This window comes from Macrobrachium rosenbergii, chromosome 54, assembly GCF_040412425.1.
Source record: "Macrobrachium rosenbergii isolate ZJJX-2024 chromosome 54, ASM4041242v1, whole genome shotgun sequence".
NCBI lineage: Eukaryota > Metazoa > Arthropoda > Malacostraca > Decapoda > Palaemonidae > Macrobrachium > Macrobrachium rosenbergii.
In genome coordinates, this window is record NC_089794.1 from 53892555 (window position 1) to 53914500 (window position 21946).

The 21946-nt window shown below is 36.2% G+C and overlaps 1 pseudogene; it reads right to left on the bottom strand.

The window, feature by feature from the left end:
• The window catches only part of LOC136834682 (uncharacterized), a 42649-nt pseudogene extending 36463 nt beyond the window's left edge, over positions 1-6186 (bottom strand).
• Between the last annotated feature and the right edge of the window lie 15760 nt (positions 6187-21946).

Here is a 21946-nt window from a genome sequence, read left to right on the forward strand (position 1 = left end):
TATATATATATATATATATATATATATATATATATATATATATATATGTATATTTATATATTTATATTTATATATATATATATATATATATATATATATATATATATATATATATATATATATATATATATATATATATTTATATATATATTTATATATATATATATATATATATATATATATATATATATATATATATATATATATATATGTATATTTATATATACATTATATATATATATATATATATATATATATATATATATATATATATATATATATATATATATAGAAGATGGAATTTTGCTAAGGTTTATTCCATGCTCATACATCAGCAATGGTTTTAATTTTTGACTCCAGTTACTAATAACCTCTGACAATTTGGAATCGGAGATAGAATAGGACCGACGTGGTAGAACAAAAGTGTCAGTAGACTACATTCATCAGTATACTGACTCCTCCAAAGCAAAAAAACAAAAGATAGAATAATACAAAGATGTTTGCTCTTATATATGGAAGTGTTTTCTTAATTAAGACTTTGTATCCTACGACAGGATTCAGACATCAGTTAATTCGTTCAGTTCTTCTGACATCAAAAATTAGAGTCAAAGTTCTGTCATAGTCACGATAAGCTATTATTGTTATTTGTTGTTGTTAATATTATATTATTATTACTAACAATAATTTCAAAAATGTTATATAGGTTAGCGAACTTTGTAAATTTTACTAAAGTAAGTCTGATAACTTCATAATCATATATCCATTTGTATGCGATATTTATTGTATACTGTGACTGGTACCAAATTTATTCCTTACATTAGAGGTTACCTTCGGATATCCATTCTTATTTACCTTTTCAGCGCTCGCCTAAATTTACTGGAAAAATATATCACCCAAAGATATTGACGTAGTAGTGAATAGATTTTTAACAATTTGAACTGAAGCAATGTAGTATACCCCATCAGTTTTTCCATAGAGGTTCTTGTCCTTTCGAGTGTGGCTCGAATTTGTGTTGATTTTCCGTTCACAATTATGGTTTTCATTCAAAACGTCAACATGTTGCCCCATATACAGTAGCTGCCCCAAACAAATAGCTGTATAAGGCTTTATAGGGATGTATATACTGTATGTCGACTACGTCTAGTGGTCACCAGCCCAGGTTGTGTATATTTTTTTAGCTTGGTCTATAGGAAGATCAGCGGTGTAGTGACAGTGTAATTACCATAAGCGGTATACATGTATGCACGCCCGAACGTTGATTGGGAAATTTTATACCATTACCTAAAACTATAGCAACGAGTGTTATGGTATCAGGCCCTAATTGGTTATGGAATGAAGGATCGACGGGAACGCTGTTGCGCACCAGATACTCCATCGTAATAATAGAAGTAGTTTTCCTTGTATGGTTTGTAAAGTCGAAATTCGTTCTAATTTCCGTTATCGTTCTGTTTCCTTCACTTTCAAAGTTTAAGTGCTGAGTATAAACACGCACACACACACACACACCATAAAAATCGTTGTTGTTATTGTTGTAATATGAGTAAATTCTCATCAGGAAATATGAATAACAAATGATTTATAGGTCGACGCAATTTTTCCTTTTTATTTTCCTGTAAGAGACGGTAAGTAGGGCGATAGCCCTGTTCGTTTTTCTAGCTTGGTCCTATAGAAGCACTGTGCAGTAGTTGAAAAGGAGGAAACGTAGAGCCTAATTTTCATTGGTTCCTCACAGCGCTGATAACGAGTTTGCTGCTCATACATGTGTTATACTGTTATTGTTAGCATTTATAGTACAACTAAAATGAAGGATGATGATAATAATGATGATAGTCAAAACGAGAATGACGATAGCCACGACAAACATGACATGGGTTCCACTGCACATTAAACGACACACCACATGCAGTCTAGCCTTATTCCGCTACAGTAGCGAACAAATTAAGAACTCCCCAAACATTTTTTATTTTAATAGGTGATCCTAGTTCATCATATAACATGTACCTGTAGAAAAAGTTAAGTATACCTTAGTTTTACCAGACCAATGAGCTGATTAACAGCTTTCCTAGGGCTGGCCCGAAGGATTAGACTTATTTTATGTGGCTAAGAACCAATTGGTTACTTAGCAACGGGACCTACAGCTTATTGTGGAATCCGAACCACATTATAGCAAGAAATGAATTTCTATCACCAGAAATAAATTCCTCTAATTCTTCATTAGCCGGTCGGAGACTCGAACTCGGGTCTAGCAAGTGCTAGCCCACAACTCTACCGACTCACCCAATGAGGAACTATGTACCTGTTGAACAGATTGTGAAGTGAACTGCGCGTGCCGGAGAAATGGCCTCTGCGTACCCTTGCGGGTATTGGGCAGGTCATAATAATTGGTCATTAGTTGTTGATGATGAAGCATATATAGATGGATATGTAGAGAAACAGCAGATCTGAAAGTGAAGACGATTCCCAATTGTTACAGAGAAAGAAAAGGAAAAAAGTTAAGAGAAATAATCATGAACTACATTTTTTGTTGCAATTAATTACGGCGAGTGTGGCTTTATACATTGTATATAGCTAGTGAGGGAGTGATTACCTCTACCCACACAGATCAGCGCCCCTGGGAGCAGGGAGGTGTTTGCTTCTCAGGCAGATAAACTCCTTGAGAGTGGAATAGCTGGGAAGCACGCCGGCATGCGATTGGCCTCAGCATAGCTGAACCTTTCGGGTGTGGGCATGCAGGCAAGTTAGTTGCCCACTGCGACTGCAACGCTGTGGCGAAGCGTTCATGTAGTTAGCCAAAGACACCTTGATAGACTCTGACAGAAGAGGAATGGCCCCCAGTCCCGTACAGCCCTTAATGAAAAGGTTGTGGAAACTGAAAAATTAATTAATACAAATGAAATTAATTAATAAAAATGGTCAGAGTCATAGGACAACATATAAAGCAATTAAAGAGCTGATTGGCAGTGCTGCTAAGTGTAAGGATATACCAGTCAGGGATATGGAAGGTAATTTATTGACCAAAAATGTTGAAATCAGAAATAGGTGGAAAGAGCACTTTGAGACCGTTCTTAATAGACCAGTTCCCCTAGAAGAGGATATACCGCCTGCTCAGGAAGATTTAAATATTGATGAAGGTGAGATCAGGCTAGAAGTAGTAGTTAAGGCAATGAAACCCCTAAAGAATTATAAGGCACCAGGAGAGGATGGTTTATTCCCGGAAATGTCTAAAGTGGAGGAGGATAGATTAGTTTTTATCTCGAAGATATTATTCAGTGCGATATGGGTGACGGGAATAATACCATTAGGTTGGAAGGATGGTGTGATCATTAAAGTCCCTAAGAAAGGAGATCTGAGTAAGTGTGGTAATTGGAGGGGAATCACTTTGTCACTGTAGCCTTGAAATTTTCTGTAGAATAATGTTGAATAGGTTGGAGCCAGTGGTTGATGGTATTCTGAGGGATGAGCCCGCTGGTTTTAAATATTTATATTTTAATATATAAATATATTAATATTTACATATAAATATATATATATATATATATATATATATATATATATATATATATATATATATATATATATATATATATATATATACATTATATATATATATATATATATATATATATATATATATATATATATATATATATATATATATATATATATATATATATATATATATATATATATATATATATATATATATATATATATATATATATATATAATATATATAAATCTGTAGATAGTTTTCATGTTAGTTGCAGTTTTTGTCAATATTACATGTATTCATTCCATATTTATACGCAAGTCCTTGCATACAAGCAATCAGAATAAGAAAGCTTAGATAATTCAAGTTCCTTTAAAGGCTTAAAGAAGAAAAGTCCATTACACTGTATCAGTACTCTTTGATAGGAGGGTTATGAGATTTTTTAAAATATCGTCCTTGATAACTTGGCTTTACTGTATAAAGAATGTAACTAATGTTAATGATGGTAAAATTTTTCATGCTTCTGATATTCTATGGAGAAGTTAATGGGGAGGTTTTTCCATATTTAAAACTTTCCTTTCATATGATCCTCGGCAAAACATGTTGCTGAAGGCCTTACCAGCTCTTGTTTGCTTTGAAAAGCACGGAGCATTAACAGCATGCTTGCATTTTTAAAGAGCAAATGAAAAATCTCCCGGTCCTTAGAATTAAAAAGTATCATACACAAAGGCTACGCTCCTGTAGGTGCGGAATGTTGAAGAGAAATATTGAAAGCGCTCATTCTTGAAGACAAGGCGTATTCAATTCTGCTATAAGATGCTGCCTTGTTCGCCAAGTCAAAGAGGGTTTTCTTCGATGATTTAGAAAATTGCTTGAATAAACATGACAGTCATAAGATTGACTGGAGCTACTTTTCTCCTTAAATCTCTTCGAGTAATACTAACATTGCCATCCCAGAATTTCTTTACTTAGAATCTGCTACAGATCTTTGGGAATGACCATAAGTAGTTGTGAGTCACGGTTAGGTTCAAGAAGGTAGCCTAATGAATAATTAATTATTAATTGCTAATTTTCTTTAACAATAAAAACAGCAGTAAACCAATGGCGTTCCTTTTGAAGCTGATAAGTAGTAGCAAGTAGCACATTTCCTTACACTGCAATGGTGACGGAGGAGCCTATCAATAACCAGGCAAATAATTACACAACACAGACCTTGTATAGAAAGACTCAAAAGAAAGAACTAAAACTGCCTTTGTAAACATGTTTTCCGGAGGTCCTTCTATTAGAAAAACCAGGTTTAATTTCTTGCGGTGCCACAGGGGGAGGTGGGAGGGCAGGGATGGGAGGAGGCTGTTTGCACGGAGTTGGCCGAGGTTAGTCATTTCCCTCGTGACAACTAAGAAGATTTTTTTTTGTATGTTACTTTAGTGCCCGTGTTGGTACAGACACATACAGGACAAGAAAGGTGGGGTGTGATCAGTACAAAGAAAATAAAAGCCTCTTTGTATTTTTTGTCATTAGTGTGACACATTTCATCTACTTAAATGCTGATTAATTATTATCCGTCTCAATTACAAGTTTTCGTTTTCGTCTGCCAAATGACGCTGGATGCTACCATGAAACATTTTGGGCTTTGATTATTTTTCTCAAATTTCCTTATTTTTCTTTAGTGAATGTAGTGGCACATTAATTTAATGAAAGTATATCCTAGCGTCACAATAAACGCACAGAGCGACGTCCTATATTAGGCTCTGTCACATAGTCGTTAAAGGGGTGAATGTTGATACAACAAAGAATAAGGGAAAGGTGGAGACGTGTTCAGGAGAAAGAGTCAAGGAATGGCCACTTACCTTTGTGCCTTCTTGTGCTTTATTGAGTCTTATACTTGTTACTGAATATTTACAAACCTGAGTTGGAGCGTTACCTCTGTCTTTTAATATGAAAAAGTTATATTGACATTTCACAACTTTGTAGAATTTTTATTGCACTGAGTAAAACTTTTTGTTAGCATTTCTCGACTCCAGCTAGAATACAAACACCACCGTCGTTTAGATGAAAAATTTTCAATGGGAATATAAAATAAAAACACAATTGACAAGAGTGAGATAAAATCAGTTATATAAGACAAACTCTCTCTCTCTCTCTCTCTCTCTCTCTCTCTCTCTCTCTCTCTCTCTCTCTCTCTCTCTCTCTCTCTCACCGGCGTTACCTTTAGCTTTACAAAGACTAATCCTGTTCTGTTAAATTTTCAGAGAAAAGTAGGAGGACATTTTTTCACGTTGGAGGAGATTTATTTTGTTGTTATTGTTAGGATTTTTAGATCCTAGAAATTGTTGTTTATCTTTCCGATCCTTTACGGTGAAACAATGGAGCTTTCGTTAAAGTTTTTACCCTTGTAAAAATCGATGTTTCCTTTTTTTTCTTCGTTGTGGTTTCCTCTTGATTCTTCCTTATGTTACACCACTTTCTTTTTCATTCCTTTATATCTGTCATCATACTGCTTTAGAGTTATCTTAAAGTGCAGTTTTTTTCCAAGCAATGTCTTCCTTCTTGGTTGCTCTTTCTTTATCAACTTTCACTTGACTGCTTAACTTCCGCCGTTGCTTTGGTGAAATCATCATCCTTCTTTCTGGTTAACCTCTCCTCCAGCATTACAGCCTTACTCCTGATGCCTCTTCGTGAACCCGCACTCTCATCTTGATTCCGCCGCCTGTATAAACTCGCGAACGAAGAATTCACAAACATAGGCAATTAATACATAAAATAAACATAAAGAAAGTGAAAGAAAGAAAGAGGCGGCTACTACTTAACTATTCCTCATTCTTCTGGGGTTCATGTATCCCAAAGATGAGGTTTAATTTCCTGAAATGTGAATGAAAAGATGAAGGACTCTGGGGAGGATTGAGGTTGAGGTTGAGGGGGCGGTTTCTGTTTACGTGAGTTGGGTGACGTCAGTCATTTGAAAAAAAATGACGCTTATCAAAAGCCTTGAAGCTCTGAGGGCGAGATTTTGATTGACGGCCGGGTGCTTTATATGCCCGGCTATTGTTGACGACTAGTTACACTGAGAAGCTGGTGTGTGTGTGTGTATGTGTGTGTGTGTGTGTGTATTTAAAACGCTGACTGATGTGTCAATGAAGTGGCAATGTTAGTTAAATCATGAAATCGGCCAGCATCTTGGTTACTGAGACGTTAAATATGTCTTATAGGAAATACACTTACACACATTTTAGTGAGGGAGAGAGAGAAGTTTTAGTTAATTATAATGGAAGTCCACAACCAGTTAAAATTAAGCTATACAAAAAGTCAAAGGACTTGTATTTCATCTTCCGTAATGATGAGCCAGTGAAGAAACTTCATTCACTTATACATCGAGGTTTGTGCCAGAAAAGGATTATAAAAAGGCTAGGTTTTATCAAAAGTATATAGTTATAATTGAGAAACTCGGTACCAAAACTTCAAAAGGAGGTTCTAGGGACAGATAAATTGAATATCGCAACCCAGATCCCCCGTAGGCGGGTAGTGTCGTCAGTGCACCTCATGCGGTGCACCGTAGGCATTACTCAAGGTTCTTTGCAGCGCGCCTTCGGCCCCTAGCTGCTTCCACCTCTTTCGTTTCTTTTACTCTACTTCCTTTCATATTCGCTTTCATCTTTCCACCCTCTCCGAACAATTGTTTCATTTTGCAACTGCGAGGTTTTCCTCCTGTTACGCCTTTCAAACCTTGTTATTGTCAGTTTCTGTTTCAGCGCTGAATGACCTCATAGGTCCCAGTGCTTGGCCTTTGGCCTAAATTCTGTATTCAATTCAACAACCCAGATCTCACAGGACAAATAAGTTTCTGCAGAAGATGAGCTGTGATAATCGAAGGGATTCGCCATGTCACCTGTCCGAAGATCTGTTAATTATCGGCGCGTTTGTTCATTCTTGTTCCTCCTGCTCTGTTACAATTTTTCTTAATTTTTTATTTTGTTTCGTATTCTTGAATATGATTTGTACTGCTATAATGGATTGTTAATAAGGAGTTTTTTTATCGGTTACTTTCAAAAAGTAATCAATACAATGACCCTTAGTAACTTTAAACATGGCTATGAAAAAAATTCTGGCTAAGGGTCACTGAAGTCTTGATTTTGTACCTGTAACGATTTAGTTTACTTTTCCCGACTTTGCTGTATTTTACGTAAAGTGGAGAACGAGGAAGGCACAGAAGCCATTAGACCCGAATCACAACCAAATTACCTGCTGTATGGTTATTTTTGCAAAAACTAATCTGCCAAGCATTTTAGGGCGTTAATAGTTCTTCGCACAGCTAAACCTTTTTATATGCTTTTATTTAACTTGCTTTTTTGTCTGTTTGTTTGTTTATTTGTCTGGGTCAAATCTTGTAACTCAATTTTCGACCTGTTCCCTCCGTCCGATGGACTGGAAATTTTGCATGGTTGCTCAGTCCCGGTGACAATACAACCTTACATGATCAGTAGGTCAGCAGTGACCTCTGTTGACCCCACAGTGACCTCTCTCAGTGTCTCAGGACTTCTGTGAAATGAATAACTCTATGGATTTTCATACCCCCTTTGACTCCGTAGGACAAGAATGACTCGACGGATTTTTCAAACCTTCCTTGGCTCGACAGGATATTATTGAATATCACATTCAGTATCATTAACTACAATCATAAATCGGTTACAATTTCTGTCAAGAAAGTATAAAATAACAAAAAATTTAAACATGCTTTTTATTAAAATTGACTAAAGAGTAAAAAACCATTTTTTGAGACACACCAGGACTTTCTTACAGTTAATCATGACTATAGAAATAAAAGCGTTGTGCAGATATTCCAATTAATTATGGCACTGTTATGTTTGTTCTGTTCTCTCATCCTTCACAGGCAGCACATTTTAGATCTCGCTTTAAAGCCTTTTGTACGATGTCAACACTCGTAGCCCTATCTTCTTCTTATATATATATAAATTATATATATATATATATATATATATATATATATATATATATATATATATATATATATATATATATATATATATATATATATATATATATATATATATATAATATATATATTACATAATATCTATATATATATATATATATATATATATATATATATATATATATATATATATATATATATATATATATATATATATATATATTTACAGTTGGGCATGGTTTGTTAATTTAACGAACTCTTAATTAAGCTAAGCCTTGAATAGCACTCACCATGGACAGCTGTAAAATCCCACCAAACACATGAAAGATAAAATCACACTTTATTGCCCACAATTTGTGGCATTTCAAATAAAAAAAATACTGATTCCCCTCAATAAATAAAATCAATGCTAGAATTTAACAGCACACCAAATTACTGACTTTATTTGCACTGAGTAATACAGATTTTGGCTTCTTGCAATGATGCACGTTGCTAAGCCGGCTGCAGTCGGGCAGAATTCTCCAGGCAAGATAGATGTTCAGGAAGACGAGCATGAATGATATAACACGTCTCTGAAACAGAATAATCCCAGATAAAGCTTCAGGGAATGTGGTTTTTCTCATCAGCAATTAAAAGCACTTGGGAGGAATAACACGGTTCCCTACAAGCAAGGGGGCGATTAATTCACGAAACTAATTCACACAGGGAAGCACTTGATATCAGAGTATTTATTGGGAGAGAATTTATGAAATGAAATGAGAGATTCAGGATAAGGAACAGAGAACTGGTAACTCGAATGCTAACAGGACATACCATGAGTTGCATTGCAACGAGCACTTTGCGATAAGGGCTGGATGATCTGTGGTATATTCCTTTTTAGAATTCAGATGGCCGCTTGTGGCTTGGCTGCTTGTAGCCTAGGTTCCAGTCCAGAGATGGAGTGCCATGCATGGGACACGGTTAAGAAAGCAGCAAGACCTTTCTGACTGACTGAAAGGCGGACTGAGCAAGACTGAGCCCGAATGGGGAGCCTCGTTGGCTTCTCTGACTTCCGATTTCTCCAGCATTTGGACACCGGCTGACCTCTGTAAAGAACACTCGATAACGAGTAAACAGCTCACACAGTAGGAGGTAGATGAAAAAAATTATTAAGATCTGGGACTTTCGGTTTCCCCAGCGTTTAGGCGCTCCCAAGTGAGTAATCTAATTTCCTACCTGTCCCAAATGCTAATTACACACCTTGAAAGTGCACTCTTGCTCTTTTGTGTGTAGGCCCTGAGTGACCACCCCTTCAAAGCACAGGGTTTTAGCCCCCACGCTAAGTAAGCAAAAGACGATGGCATATATGTATATATATTTATATATATATATATATATATATATATATATATATATATATATATATATATATATATATATATATATATATATATATATATATATATATATATATATATATATATATATATATATATATATATAGAAATCACTAACACACAATCACGTGTGGAACAGAAATAAATTTCTGACTCACGTCGGGGATCGAACCCAGGTCTCTCAGGTGGAAAGCAAGGGCGTTATCCACTAGGCCATACAAGTCTAAAAGAAGTTGGAACCTGAGAGCAACTGCACCCAAGGAATTACCTGGGCAAGCTAACTGCTTGCATACCAGCGAGTTTTCCCAACTTCCTGACTCAGCAATGACCCAATAGTTGCTCTCATGCGTCTTCTTAGAGGGAGTTTTAGCTAAACCCGTGTTGTGAGACTTCTGAAGAATGAAAGCATTTACGTTTTAGCTAAATTGTAGTTAGATGTGTATGTTTCCGTTTACAAAATCGTACCCGTTGCGGAGGAGAAAGAAGGAATAGATAAGGAGATAAAGAAGTCGTTTTGTTTTTAAATTACAAATACGAATCGGGTTATTTTCCCCAAACATAGAGAGCTGCTCTCCAGGTCCACGATAAAAGCTTCGTAACAACGTCCGCGAGACTGATAATTACCGTTACCCACCAAGGAGGGCTAAGAAGCAAGAAGGTGACCTGCTTCTAGTCGTATCATGAGCACATGACTAAGCAGGATAAAAGAGGCCTTGATGAAGGGCACTGATGAGGAGAAGGAAAGGGCAAGCAAGACAGCAGATCCTTGAAGGACCCTCTACGAGGTCGGGAAAGAAAATTTTGATAGTCAATGATGACTAAAACCCGTCTTGAATCCTTATGCCAGCACTGGCTTTTGCTTATTGACAGTCTGCATGCAATGATTGATCCTTCATCTGAGGGAAGATCATCATGGGATATATAAGCGTGCTGTTTATGCAAGGCAGCCATATAAGCAGTTAAATGGATTGGAAAAAGGACAACCAAAATAATTGCTACACAAAGGAAAACAGCATCTTAATTATAACAACGAAAGGAATCGCCTGAAATGGAAAGCTGCCGGTAATTATTCATCGAACTCCAGTGTTTCTCCTTAAATGCAAAAATATGGATAAACTCAATACAGTGAATAAAGTTAAACCACCAATTCGCCAAATATTGCAGCCACAGAAGTTACATACAATAAAATGAGATACAAATTTATTGCCTAAAAAATTGATTAACAATGTCACCTAAACTGGCGTGGGAAAAACTTTTTATGAAAGTATTTTTCGTTTTGTGTAAATGTAATTTCTTTCATGAATTACACATTTACAGCGTTGTCTGAATTATTTTTAACGTCACGGAGTAATTTCTTTTATTTTAAAAATGCTTTATATGTAATGTTTTAAGCTTTAATTAGAAAAATACAGCAGAATAACGAGTTCCAAGGGAAAATCTAGGGTAGTGAATATTGTACTGAACTTTTACCTTTGTCGTGTGGCATTTAATTTTCAACTATAATGTAGGTTATCGTGACATAATAAGCGCATTAATTTACAGGCTAATAAACACATAAAAGCATTCGCTAATATTTCATGGAAGATATGAGGTGAATTATTCAGCGATACAAATTATATAATTTTGTCCCACAAACATTTCGATCCTCCGGAAACGTTCTGGGTAAATTGATGGCACTTGTGACCAGTTCTTCAACTGATTACGAAGGGAGCACCTGCCTTAATGGAATTTTATTTCATGAGAATATGTGTGCTTCATAAAAAAAAAAACATTAACCAGTACCGAATTAACTTAACGCTATGAGCACACTCCGCTCTCTTCAAGTAGCATTAAGTACTCGAGTACTTTCGACAGTATTTGTACTTCTTTTGTGAGGGGAAAACCATCAGAGGCAGATGCTCAAATGAGGCCGTTTAGAGTAGCAGCCCTTTTCTTGGTCCCTCGGAGGGGCAGTTAATTATTACGGGCCACTGCATGCACTATTTACAGAAGTACTTGTACTACATGTAAGAAGCTGTTGCCGAAATAGAGCCATAGGAAATGGGGGAAACAGTTGGCTTTAAACACGTTATAATTTTATTGTGCTAGATCTGTTTGTGTACATGGCATTTGTGAGTGTAAAATATGTGTTTATGTGTTTTAATAAACTTTTAAGCATCTGTGAATATAAAAATTTTCTTTGTCTTACACACATACGTAAAGTATCCGTAAAGATCCATACTAAATACAAGAATATCAATAATTTTACTCGTGATCACTCAAATTTAGTACGATACTCTCGAGATTTGAGAACTGGCTCTCATTCCTTATGTCATCTTTCGCGTGATGAATCTTAAAGGTTGCTTTGAACGCTGCGCAATTTAGCATTTGCCTGTGTAGTAAGTTCATTAACTGTTGATATCCTATTAACTACTTTCCTTCCTTCTCCCGCCACTAATAACTCTTCGCAAAATGAGTATCTGCATTTAGAGGAGTCTTGGTGTTGGTTTAGGGCGGTCCTTTTTCAGTGGCAAATTTGGCTTCCACTAGTGGCTGGATGGCTCTCTTCTCTTCAGGCATTCCTCTTACTAGTACGAGCCTTCTTTCTTTCATGGCGGCAATAGTTACCCGTGGAGCTTTGAAAGTCACCGAGTTATGCATAATTGGCTCGAAAAGTTTTCGAACTGGAAAGTTTTCGAAAATGACACAATGTCTCGTTTCAGCCATACCTCAGCATTATACTTTGAAGTCTGCAATATGTATTATTATTGTATTATTATTATTATTATTATTATTATTATTATTATTATTCAAAATCTGCAAATATTTATGCGGAATAAGCCTAAAGGTCAAAAGACTAGAGTGTTCATATGTAATTAAATGTGTAAAACAGAACGAATGGTCCTAAAGAAACTGAAAATAGTGCCTATCAAGCAGCCAAACCATTGCAAAGATCAAGCACCAAACAAGGAAACAAATGTTTTTGCCTTCATCATCATAGGCTCTCATTGGGTTATGTGGAGTCCAGGAATTTCATGGCTATTGGTAGGCAAGAGCTGCCTCTCCAATATTTCGCTATTAGAGTGCAGGGACGGGATGAGTAAGAGACAGCGTCCGGGTACTTACTAGTTTATTGTTTCTTGTTGTTTTTGATTAAGCTGGCTTTATGCCAGCACGGGCTCTTGCTCTTAAAGCAGCCCATAAATTTTATTGTCACAAATTTCTGACCAGACATGGGCCTCCGCGAATGGAAAAGCAGCATCTAACATCAGAGTAAGAAAGGCATAATTTTATGGTCAGATGTTTTCCCATGGCTGGAAAACAGTTAACAGTTCTTTGTACAAAATAAGGAGAATTCTCCGTTACATATGGTTCGAAAGCTTGAAACTTTTTACATTTGCAGATGGTTTTGGTTTTACAAATGTTACGCTGAAAGTTCCTGAAAATACATGAAAATCACTGCTTCAGCCTTCCTTCTTTGGTTTGTGTTTTCCGGGGAAAAGCGATGGTCTGCGGTAGATCAAGCTTGCTGTTTTGGACGGCGGATGCCTGGATGGCCCCAGCTGGGGCCTTACAAGAGTAACATTACCAGTTTTGCAACATTGGCAATCAGAACCCTTTCCGGCTAAGTTGGAAAAGTAACCGACAAATTATAAAGGAAGTGATCAGCATTTTTCACAAGAAACTGTAAAAAATCCATTTGTGTCCACATGTGTATAATCATCAAAATGAAGTAAGAAAAAAAAATTTTTCGGTACTGGAAAGCAGATGTTTGTAATGGGTTTTGCGATATCTAGTTGCCATTTAGTTTAGTAAGTATTTCACTTTTTCAACTATTTTGATATGCAAAAAAAAATAATGAATTAATATCCTTTCATTTCCAGGTAGGAAAAACCATTTCCACTGAGTTTTTACTTCGGGTCTTTGTTTTTATAACCATTCCAGTATGTCTTATTATTATTATTATTATTATTGTATTGTATTATTATTATTATTATTATTATTATTATTATTATTATTATTATTATTATTATTATACCTATTCACTTTCTTCTCTTATGATACATAAAACTTCAGGGAAGATACCTAGGGTTTTGTTGATTAATTTTCTCATAAATACTTGCCCTTGAAGCATTTTGCAAGGTCTCATAGTGATTTTAAAGGCCAAAATTTTACTATCATTTTTTTCACTAGATCTCAGAAACTGAAATAGAGTCTGGCCTTCAGAACTCAACAGTGCTTTATAGGTGTTGTTTTAGGGAATTTTTTTACTTTGTATGTCTTTTTCAAGGTAACGGGTCCATCTAAATGTTAGCATCTTAGTCTTAGCAGGTTGGGTGAGTCAGGGTAAGGTACCTGGGCGTTGGTGATCCATTTCACCAGATGTTGTTTAAACTTGACCCTCTTTTCAAAGTTACAGATCAATTTATATGTCAACATTTTATTTTTTATGAAACTGCGAACATACTGTCGGCACCTTGTTGTTGACAGTATTTTTCTTCCTGGTCACAGGTTCAGTTGAAAGGTCAAATTTTTATTTTGTAAACTTTTCGTTTTCTCGTATTTTGAGGAAACTAACTACGTAGGTACCTCGCTTAACAGTGTTCATTTCACCAAATTAAATTTAATCTGACCCTTGACAAGGTCACTGGTCAGTTTAAAGTCGCTGTCAAAGGTACTTTATCAGAAGGTATTTGTTATCGTCGTAATTTTGAAAGTCGTAGATGAAATTCAATGGCCAAAAATTTAGTTTTCCTTTGAAAGTTCTCTCTCTCTCTCTCTCTCTCTCTCTCTCTCTCTCTCTCTCTCTCTCTCTCTCTCTCTCTCTCTCTCTCTCTCTCTCTCTTCAATAGACAATGTGTATTTTATTTTCCTTAAAAGAATTATTTCAAGTATGCGAGCAAGAGCAAGAAAGTAGATGAGAAGCCTTATTGTTATGGGATATTTTTTTGCCTTATTGTCTTGCAATATTCTTGAGCTATGTTTTATCATGAAGAAACATTAAAATGCACTAAACCTTCTCCTTATTCCTCGTTTTCTGAATGATTTGAATTATTTATTTCTAATCACTTTTCAAACCTTTTGAAAAGTTCGAGGGGGATATATATGCCCTTCTTACAAGTATGTAACAAGCAGGACCCACAAAGTCTTAGTGGGTCCTTGTACCAGGTGTCTGCCCCGTGAGATTTCCTCAAGGGATTCCTGTCCATAATCGTAAAACCGTCTGGAGGAGCGTTCGGAAAGTAGCTGCTCCTTCGGGAGTCGTCGAACTCCTCTGCATTTCGTATTTCGAGGAGACATCCTCGAAGATGTCACCTGTCGGTCCACTTGTCGAAGTGCATGGCAACCTCATCCCCTCGCTGAAGGGCGCTGCCTAGAGGATTTTACCTTTGTGTAGGTTAGGACCGTCGTAGTTTTAAGCCATCTTTACTCGTACAAAGTAGACACGCGTGTAATCACTCCTGATACAAGATTTCTATTCCTTAGCACATTCTTTGTTCTCGAGGCTTTTTAAGGGAAGTGTCATCGATATACCCTGTTATTTTTCAATAAGGTTTTGATTTCGAAACGTTACATATAGTGTGTCTCATTATTTCCGAACAATTCCAAAAATTGTTTGTGACTTTCCTTTCGGCCACCCATTTATCTCTGTCTCTGACTGCAGGCAAACAAGAAATTGAGACGGAACTGAAACATCATACCGCGTTTTTTCTGTATGCTGGATTTCTTTGCTTGGACTGTTGTACATTTTTGCTTTTTTCGCTCTGGTATAGCTGCTTATTTTGGGAGAAATTCTTTAAATGCTGTGAAACATTGAGTAAATATAAGATTACTCATATTTCTCTACCTTTCTCGTACACTCCTAAGATTTTTTTAAGATTAATGAACTCTGACCCTCTCATTACATTTTAGGTCTCTTTCGATAAGTATTGCGCAAATGTAAACGCTTTCCTTGAAAGCTTGAACAGAATTAAAATATATCATGAGATGGAAAAAGGTTGTTGTCTACCGTCATTTGAATGTCCTACTCATGGAAGTAGTAATGGTTTTAGATTTAATGTATACAGAAAACTCAACATATTTATATATTTTAACATATATTTATATATTTTCTGTTCTGGCCACAGTAAAGTTAAGAAAAGAATGTTCTCCGTTTTGAGAGCATTGCGCGTTTGTGGGCTTGAAAATATTTATGGGTAATTAGATGCAATTAGGAATAAAGCAAACAAATTAAGATATCTTAAGATATTTTCATATTTTATTAGGGGATGCATTCAGAACGATAAAAGGGCTTTATGGTAAAAACAGTAGAGAGGCATACATCACAAAGCGTACCAGTACTGCCATACTGTATAACCTAAAAATATTCCCTATTTGCTAAAAAATTGGTACTAGTGAGACATTCGAGAATGACGCAATGAAAAAACAGTATTTAAAAAGGAACTTTTTAGACAATACAAACGGAAGCGTACATCAAATTCCTCGCAATTCATGTGACAAACTCTGTATTGTTCAAACGGGTAAATCAATGAAAAAATCCAACTGCATAAAAAAATTTATGAGATAAGCAATTTCTCTTAGAGAAACCGATCATGTTAATTGGGCATATCCTAAAATATCCGTTTATTCCATCATTTCGCAGGAGGAATTATAATCGAGTCTATTTGTACAAGGATGTTTTAATAAGAATAAAAATATCACCCAGTTATCTCAAAGGATAGATATAAAATGTGTATATTTAAAAGAGGTCAGTTATGTCAGTTTCAAATGACAAGACGGTATGCTAATTACTTAACATTCAAGAAATCATCCCTGACAGGCGTCCTTCAAAAGCAAGATTTATACTTTGCACACACTGTCAGGAAGTTCGTTCCTTTCCTTCACTGATGTTAACTGTTTTCTAAACTTTCTGCATGTCCGTGTATAATGCTTTTATCCCAACAGAATGTAAATTTCGTATGCTAGGTACCTTTCATTTTGAAAATTTCTAAAAAAAGATGGAACTAATCAAGACCACTCCACTCTGTTCGGTTTTCCTTGAGGTACTAAAGCGCACGTGCATAAGCGCAACGTCAAACATATATATATATATATATATATATATATATATATATATATATATATATATATATATATATATATATATATATATATATATATATATATATATATATGTGTGTGTGTGTGTGTGTGTGTGTGTGTGTGTGTGTGTGTGTGTGTGTGTGTGTGCGCGTGTGTGCGCGTGTGTGTCGCATTCATCAGCACCCTTTATTTATTCGCAAACGGTATGGGTTGAATACGAACTCTCTCTTGCCGCTAACCAGTTTTAATTTCTTTTGAAAAATACATTTTCCAAGATTTTACGCAAACAACAAAGTCTGTTTCCTTGTATTAGAAAACAGAAGACTTCTTCCCAAGTACTCTTTTACCAGCCTTCAGGCAGCGTTTTCCATATTTGTAGATTTTAAACTCAGTCATTTTTTCGTATGGCGATTGTTCTCTTGGATTTGAGTTTCCTACTTGCTTCTTTCTGATTCCTATTAACTGCAGCCCTTTAAAGGGCGTCTGCGTTTCCTCTTATTTTCCTTCGACCCTCTCCGTCCTGCTTCCGAGGATCCAATAGTCTCCGCATGCAACCCTAATGATTGAACGTTTGGTAGGAATTATGAGCAATCTTATTCCACAGGGGAAAAAAGTACATAATAGCTCAGAGAGTCGAATTACAGTTTTTTCTAGAGAAAAAATGCATATCTCCCTTTGTATGTGACTTTTCGCTTCATTGTGTCCATTGCTACCCGGGCCATACAGCTCTAACCACCCGTTTTACTGAATCACATCCATGAGTAGGCTGATCGTCGTTTGAGGTCGGCTCAAGGTTTGCGCAATGTAATTATCCAGTGTTCTAAATTGTAAGCGACTTGGAAATGTTCTCCGTAGGGGGATAGTGCTATCAGTGCACCTCATGCGGTGTACTGAAGGCATTTACTTAAGGTTCTTTGCAGCATGCCTTCGGCCCTTAGCTGCAACCCCTTTCGTTCCTTTTACTTTCCACCCTCTCTAACAATTGATTCATAGTGTGACTGTGAGGTTTTCCTCCTGTTACACCTTTCACACCTTTTACTGTCAATTTCCGTTTCAGCGCTGAATGCCCTCATAGGTCCCAGTGCTTGGCCTTTGGCCTAAATTCTATATTCAATTCAATTCAATTCAACCTGGAAATGTTACCACTGAGCGAAAAGGGCTAGTCAGCATTTGCCCCCTGAAAAAGTAGAGTAACAGTTTCATCTGGCAAGTTTTGTGTCTGCATAAAGTTTTGTATTAAAATAAAATTTAATTTTTCATATATTTGTGTGCCCCTTTGGGGTTTTTTTTATGACTTTTAGCCATACACAGAAATGTTTCCATGGAGAATGAGGTGAGAGCTTATTCTCTCCGTCGAAATGTTGCCGATCATAATGAGTCTCTCGCCCTTAACTTGGCGGGATCATAACGAAGGTGGTCTTGTTTTGCAACTGGTCACTCCGCCCCCCACCCTTCTCTCTCTCTCTCTCTCTCTCTCTCTCTCTCTCTCTCTCTCTCTCTCTCTCTATAGTGACGTTTTATGGCTGATTTATGGGATTATATAACATTACTGTGTAACAAACTATATTTGTGAAATTGTTCCTACAGTACGAGCTAATTACTTAAATAGAACGAACAAGTAAAACATTAAGTGTGAAAGGAAGAAAAATGGTTTCCATATTATTCTCCTGGAAATGACACTCAGCAACTAAATTTTCCTTGAGAAAATAATATGGGAAAGGTTCTGATATATTGTTCTACGCAGGCTTAATCATTTTTAATTCACGTCTTTGAAGATTAAGTTCTTAAATGGTCAGAAATTACTGTTAGTGCTGACAAACCGGAACATACTAAACTAAGCTCAAGATGAAACGCCGAGCTTTCGTGAAGAGTAATTCTTTCTCACGAAGGGAAAGCGATGCCATGTCGTTGATGGCCGTTTTATATCGGTTTCCAGCCTTCTATAGGCATCGCCCCCGTAGGTGGGTTGTGCCGTCAGTGCTCCTCATGCGGTGCACTGTAGGTTTGCCTTTAAGGGTCTTTGCAGCGACACTTCGGCTCCTAACTGCAACCCCTTTCGTTCCTTTTGACTGTACCTCCGTCCATATTCTCTTTCTTCCATCTTCCTTTCCACCTTCTAACAATTGTTTTACAGTGCAACTGCGAGGTCTTCCTCCTGTTGAACCTTTCAGGCTTTTTATTGTCAAATTCTATTTCAGCGCTGAATTTCCTCATAGGTCCCAGCACAGCTTGGCCTTTGGCCTAAATCCTATATTCTCTTCTATTCTATTAGTTTCTCTTCTGCATTTGATAGCTCTTTTGCGGCTTTTTCACTCTGTAGATTATTTCATGGTCAGTTATTAGCTCATGTTGCATTCGTTTATAGTATAGTTGAATGTTGCCATAGGAAACCGTACTTAATTTAGTTTACTTAAGATGGCTGTCCTGGTTAATCTAATGTAGTTATATTGCATTGGCTTCGAATCGGAAGTAGAAGTTTATTTCGTGCCTTGTGCTCGATATTATAGCGCCAACCATAATTATTGCTCTCTGCAGTGACCACATATAAAGATTACAGTCTGTTATTTAAATCAGACTGAAAAAAAGAGAGTTCAGATATGTTGAACCAAAAGTCAGACCTCGTCAGTGAAGCTCGAGCATGAATGGTGCAGATTAGGAAAGTTTATTCATAATGCATATACAAATTTTAATACAAATTTTAATTATTTGCACGATAGCGTCGTTGGAGAATATAAATAATGGTTAATACGAATCGTGTTTTCTCAGTTATAAAGAATAAACGTCCAGCAATTTTTGTAATATCAGTCTAAAGGCTGTAGGTGCTGTTGATAGTTAAGCCTCAAGTTAAAAGCAGAACAAATAACAATGATCACTAAGTATAAGCAATTAAACAAAAGAGAAATTATTTTGAGACAGAGTAAAATAAATTAGTATGAATATATATAACTAATAAATTATTCAAAGAGGTAGGCCTGCATCATGGTTGATATTTCACGAAGATGCAAAGCAGCTGAATTGCTCAGGAATTGAAAGATTTGATAAAGTTAACAAATTGAGTTTGTAAATAAATAGGGACCGAGAAACTGTAGACGTACGATATACTGTCTATCATTAATGAAAAACAATACCGATTAAAAGAAATAATTACTTTCTCTGAAAATCCTGAAAATGCTTGTTATTTATCGTAACGATTTTTTACTTGAGTCGTCTTTCGTAGCCACGATAGAGAAAGTGGTCTGAAAGCTTCGATTCCATTTACATGTTCGTTTCATCTTCATGGAACCTCCCAAGTCCAGTTCCCTTCCCTTTGCTTTGACTCTTAGCCTTCCGTTCCCCGTCCTTTTTCATCCTATTGCCTCTGGGACACGCCTGGGCGCTGATTTGCTTATGTTTGACGTCATACAGTTATTGCTGTTGCTAAGTCAGTTCTACTTTCGTGCTACAGAGCCATTGCCCTTTTGTGTGTGTGTGTGTGTGAGAAAAGAGAGAGAGAGAGAGAGAGAGAGAGAGAGAGAGAGAGAGAGAGAGAGAGAGAATTATTTTCTCTTTTGACACTCACACGGAAGAAGTTACGTGAAGGTTACGAGTGGAGACTAGTAGAAACAGAAGATAAGCTGATCGTGGCGAAAAGACAGGATAACTTCTTTCATGTGGAAAACAGCAGTTTCTCGCGTCAAAGCGTTTTCTTGTCTCTGGATGATTTGATGAACCTATGTGGGAAAGCGTTCGGAAAATCGAAAAATATTTAGCTAAAAGGTAAAAGATGATGAAAAAAAAGTAGACATTACGTTTTAATGAAATTGTTAGAAATGCTAATAAAAGCACACGGTAAATTAAGTAAATTCAGTGTAATAAATTACTGACAATAGTACAGTTTCTTGAGGAAATTAACTGTTAAAAATAAGCCTTTTGATAAAAGTGAATTTGTCTTTGAAATATCTTCTTCTCTGGCGATATACTTTGATCTTCAAATATGATATATGGAAATACGAAGAATATTTGTTCATAAAAAAGCATATAAACATAGGAAACTCGTTTTCAGTTTCTGGTCGGAGACAATATTACAGAAGCATACAGCGAATATTTGAGGCACCGAAACATGAACGTAATCCACAATGGGAAGGATATTCCCTGTCACCTTCATCGGTGGCAGTTGATTACTCTAGGTAACGATATCGCCTGTTACTGATGATCTTTATTTAATGTTTTATTCATAAATCTAATGACAGGCGACAGGTTCACAAAACAGACACTGTACCAGTCTTCCAGATTGTATGTGTATTTATTTATTTATTGTCCCTAAGGGGCTCGTAACGTCCTGCCAGACTGGAAATCTAGAATCCTCGTAGGATTACGCGGTTCAGTGACGGTTTTTTACCCTCTGCTGACAGGCTTTGGAGTTGTCTTCCAGCTCCTTTTTTTCCAAATTCTTAATAACCTCTCCTCCTGGAAGAGGTCTTCTTGATCAAACCTCTTGACCCTTCTTCCTTCCCTTCCCTTTTTATCGTTTCCTTCGGGTCTGGGCCAGAAACGGGCATTTGGGTGACCGTCCCACAGACCGCTGATCTTGAAAAATAAAAATGTTTAAGAATGATCAAAATTTATTTACGTGTAACTTTATTTTCTTAAGACTTTTATCGGGACTAATGACTTGTGGTATTCACGAAAATTTTACTGGAGTCTAGAAAAAAATTTTCAAATATTATTACTTGACAAAATGTCTTTCTTATAAAACCTGTGTCCCGCAGAATATGGGGCGAAACCCCCTTTTTCAACGTTGCTGGAAAAATGGTTTTGGATAGAATTAGCAAAGTAACAATATTATTTTAAAGAAGATCCAAACACACTATATCATTAAGAAACCTATCTATCAGATGAAGTCGCCAACAATAACTAATAATAAAAATTAATTGAGAATAGAGGACTCAGATACATAGTCACTGCCATAATTTGTTATTTTATTACCTCTTCTATCACAGGACACTCTTGTATAAGTCTAACGGGGCAAGAATTCACTTTTAGGATTGTTCTTTTCGGTGAAATGACCGGAAAAGGTCATGTTTTTAG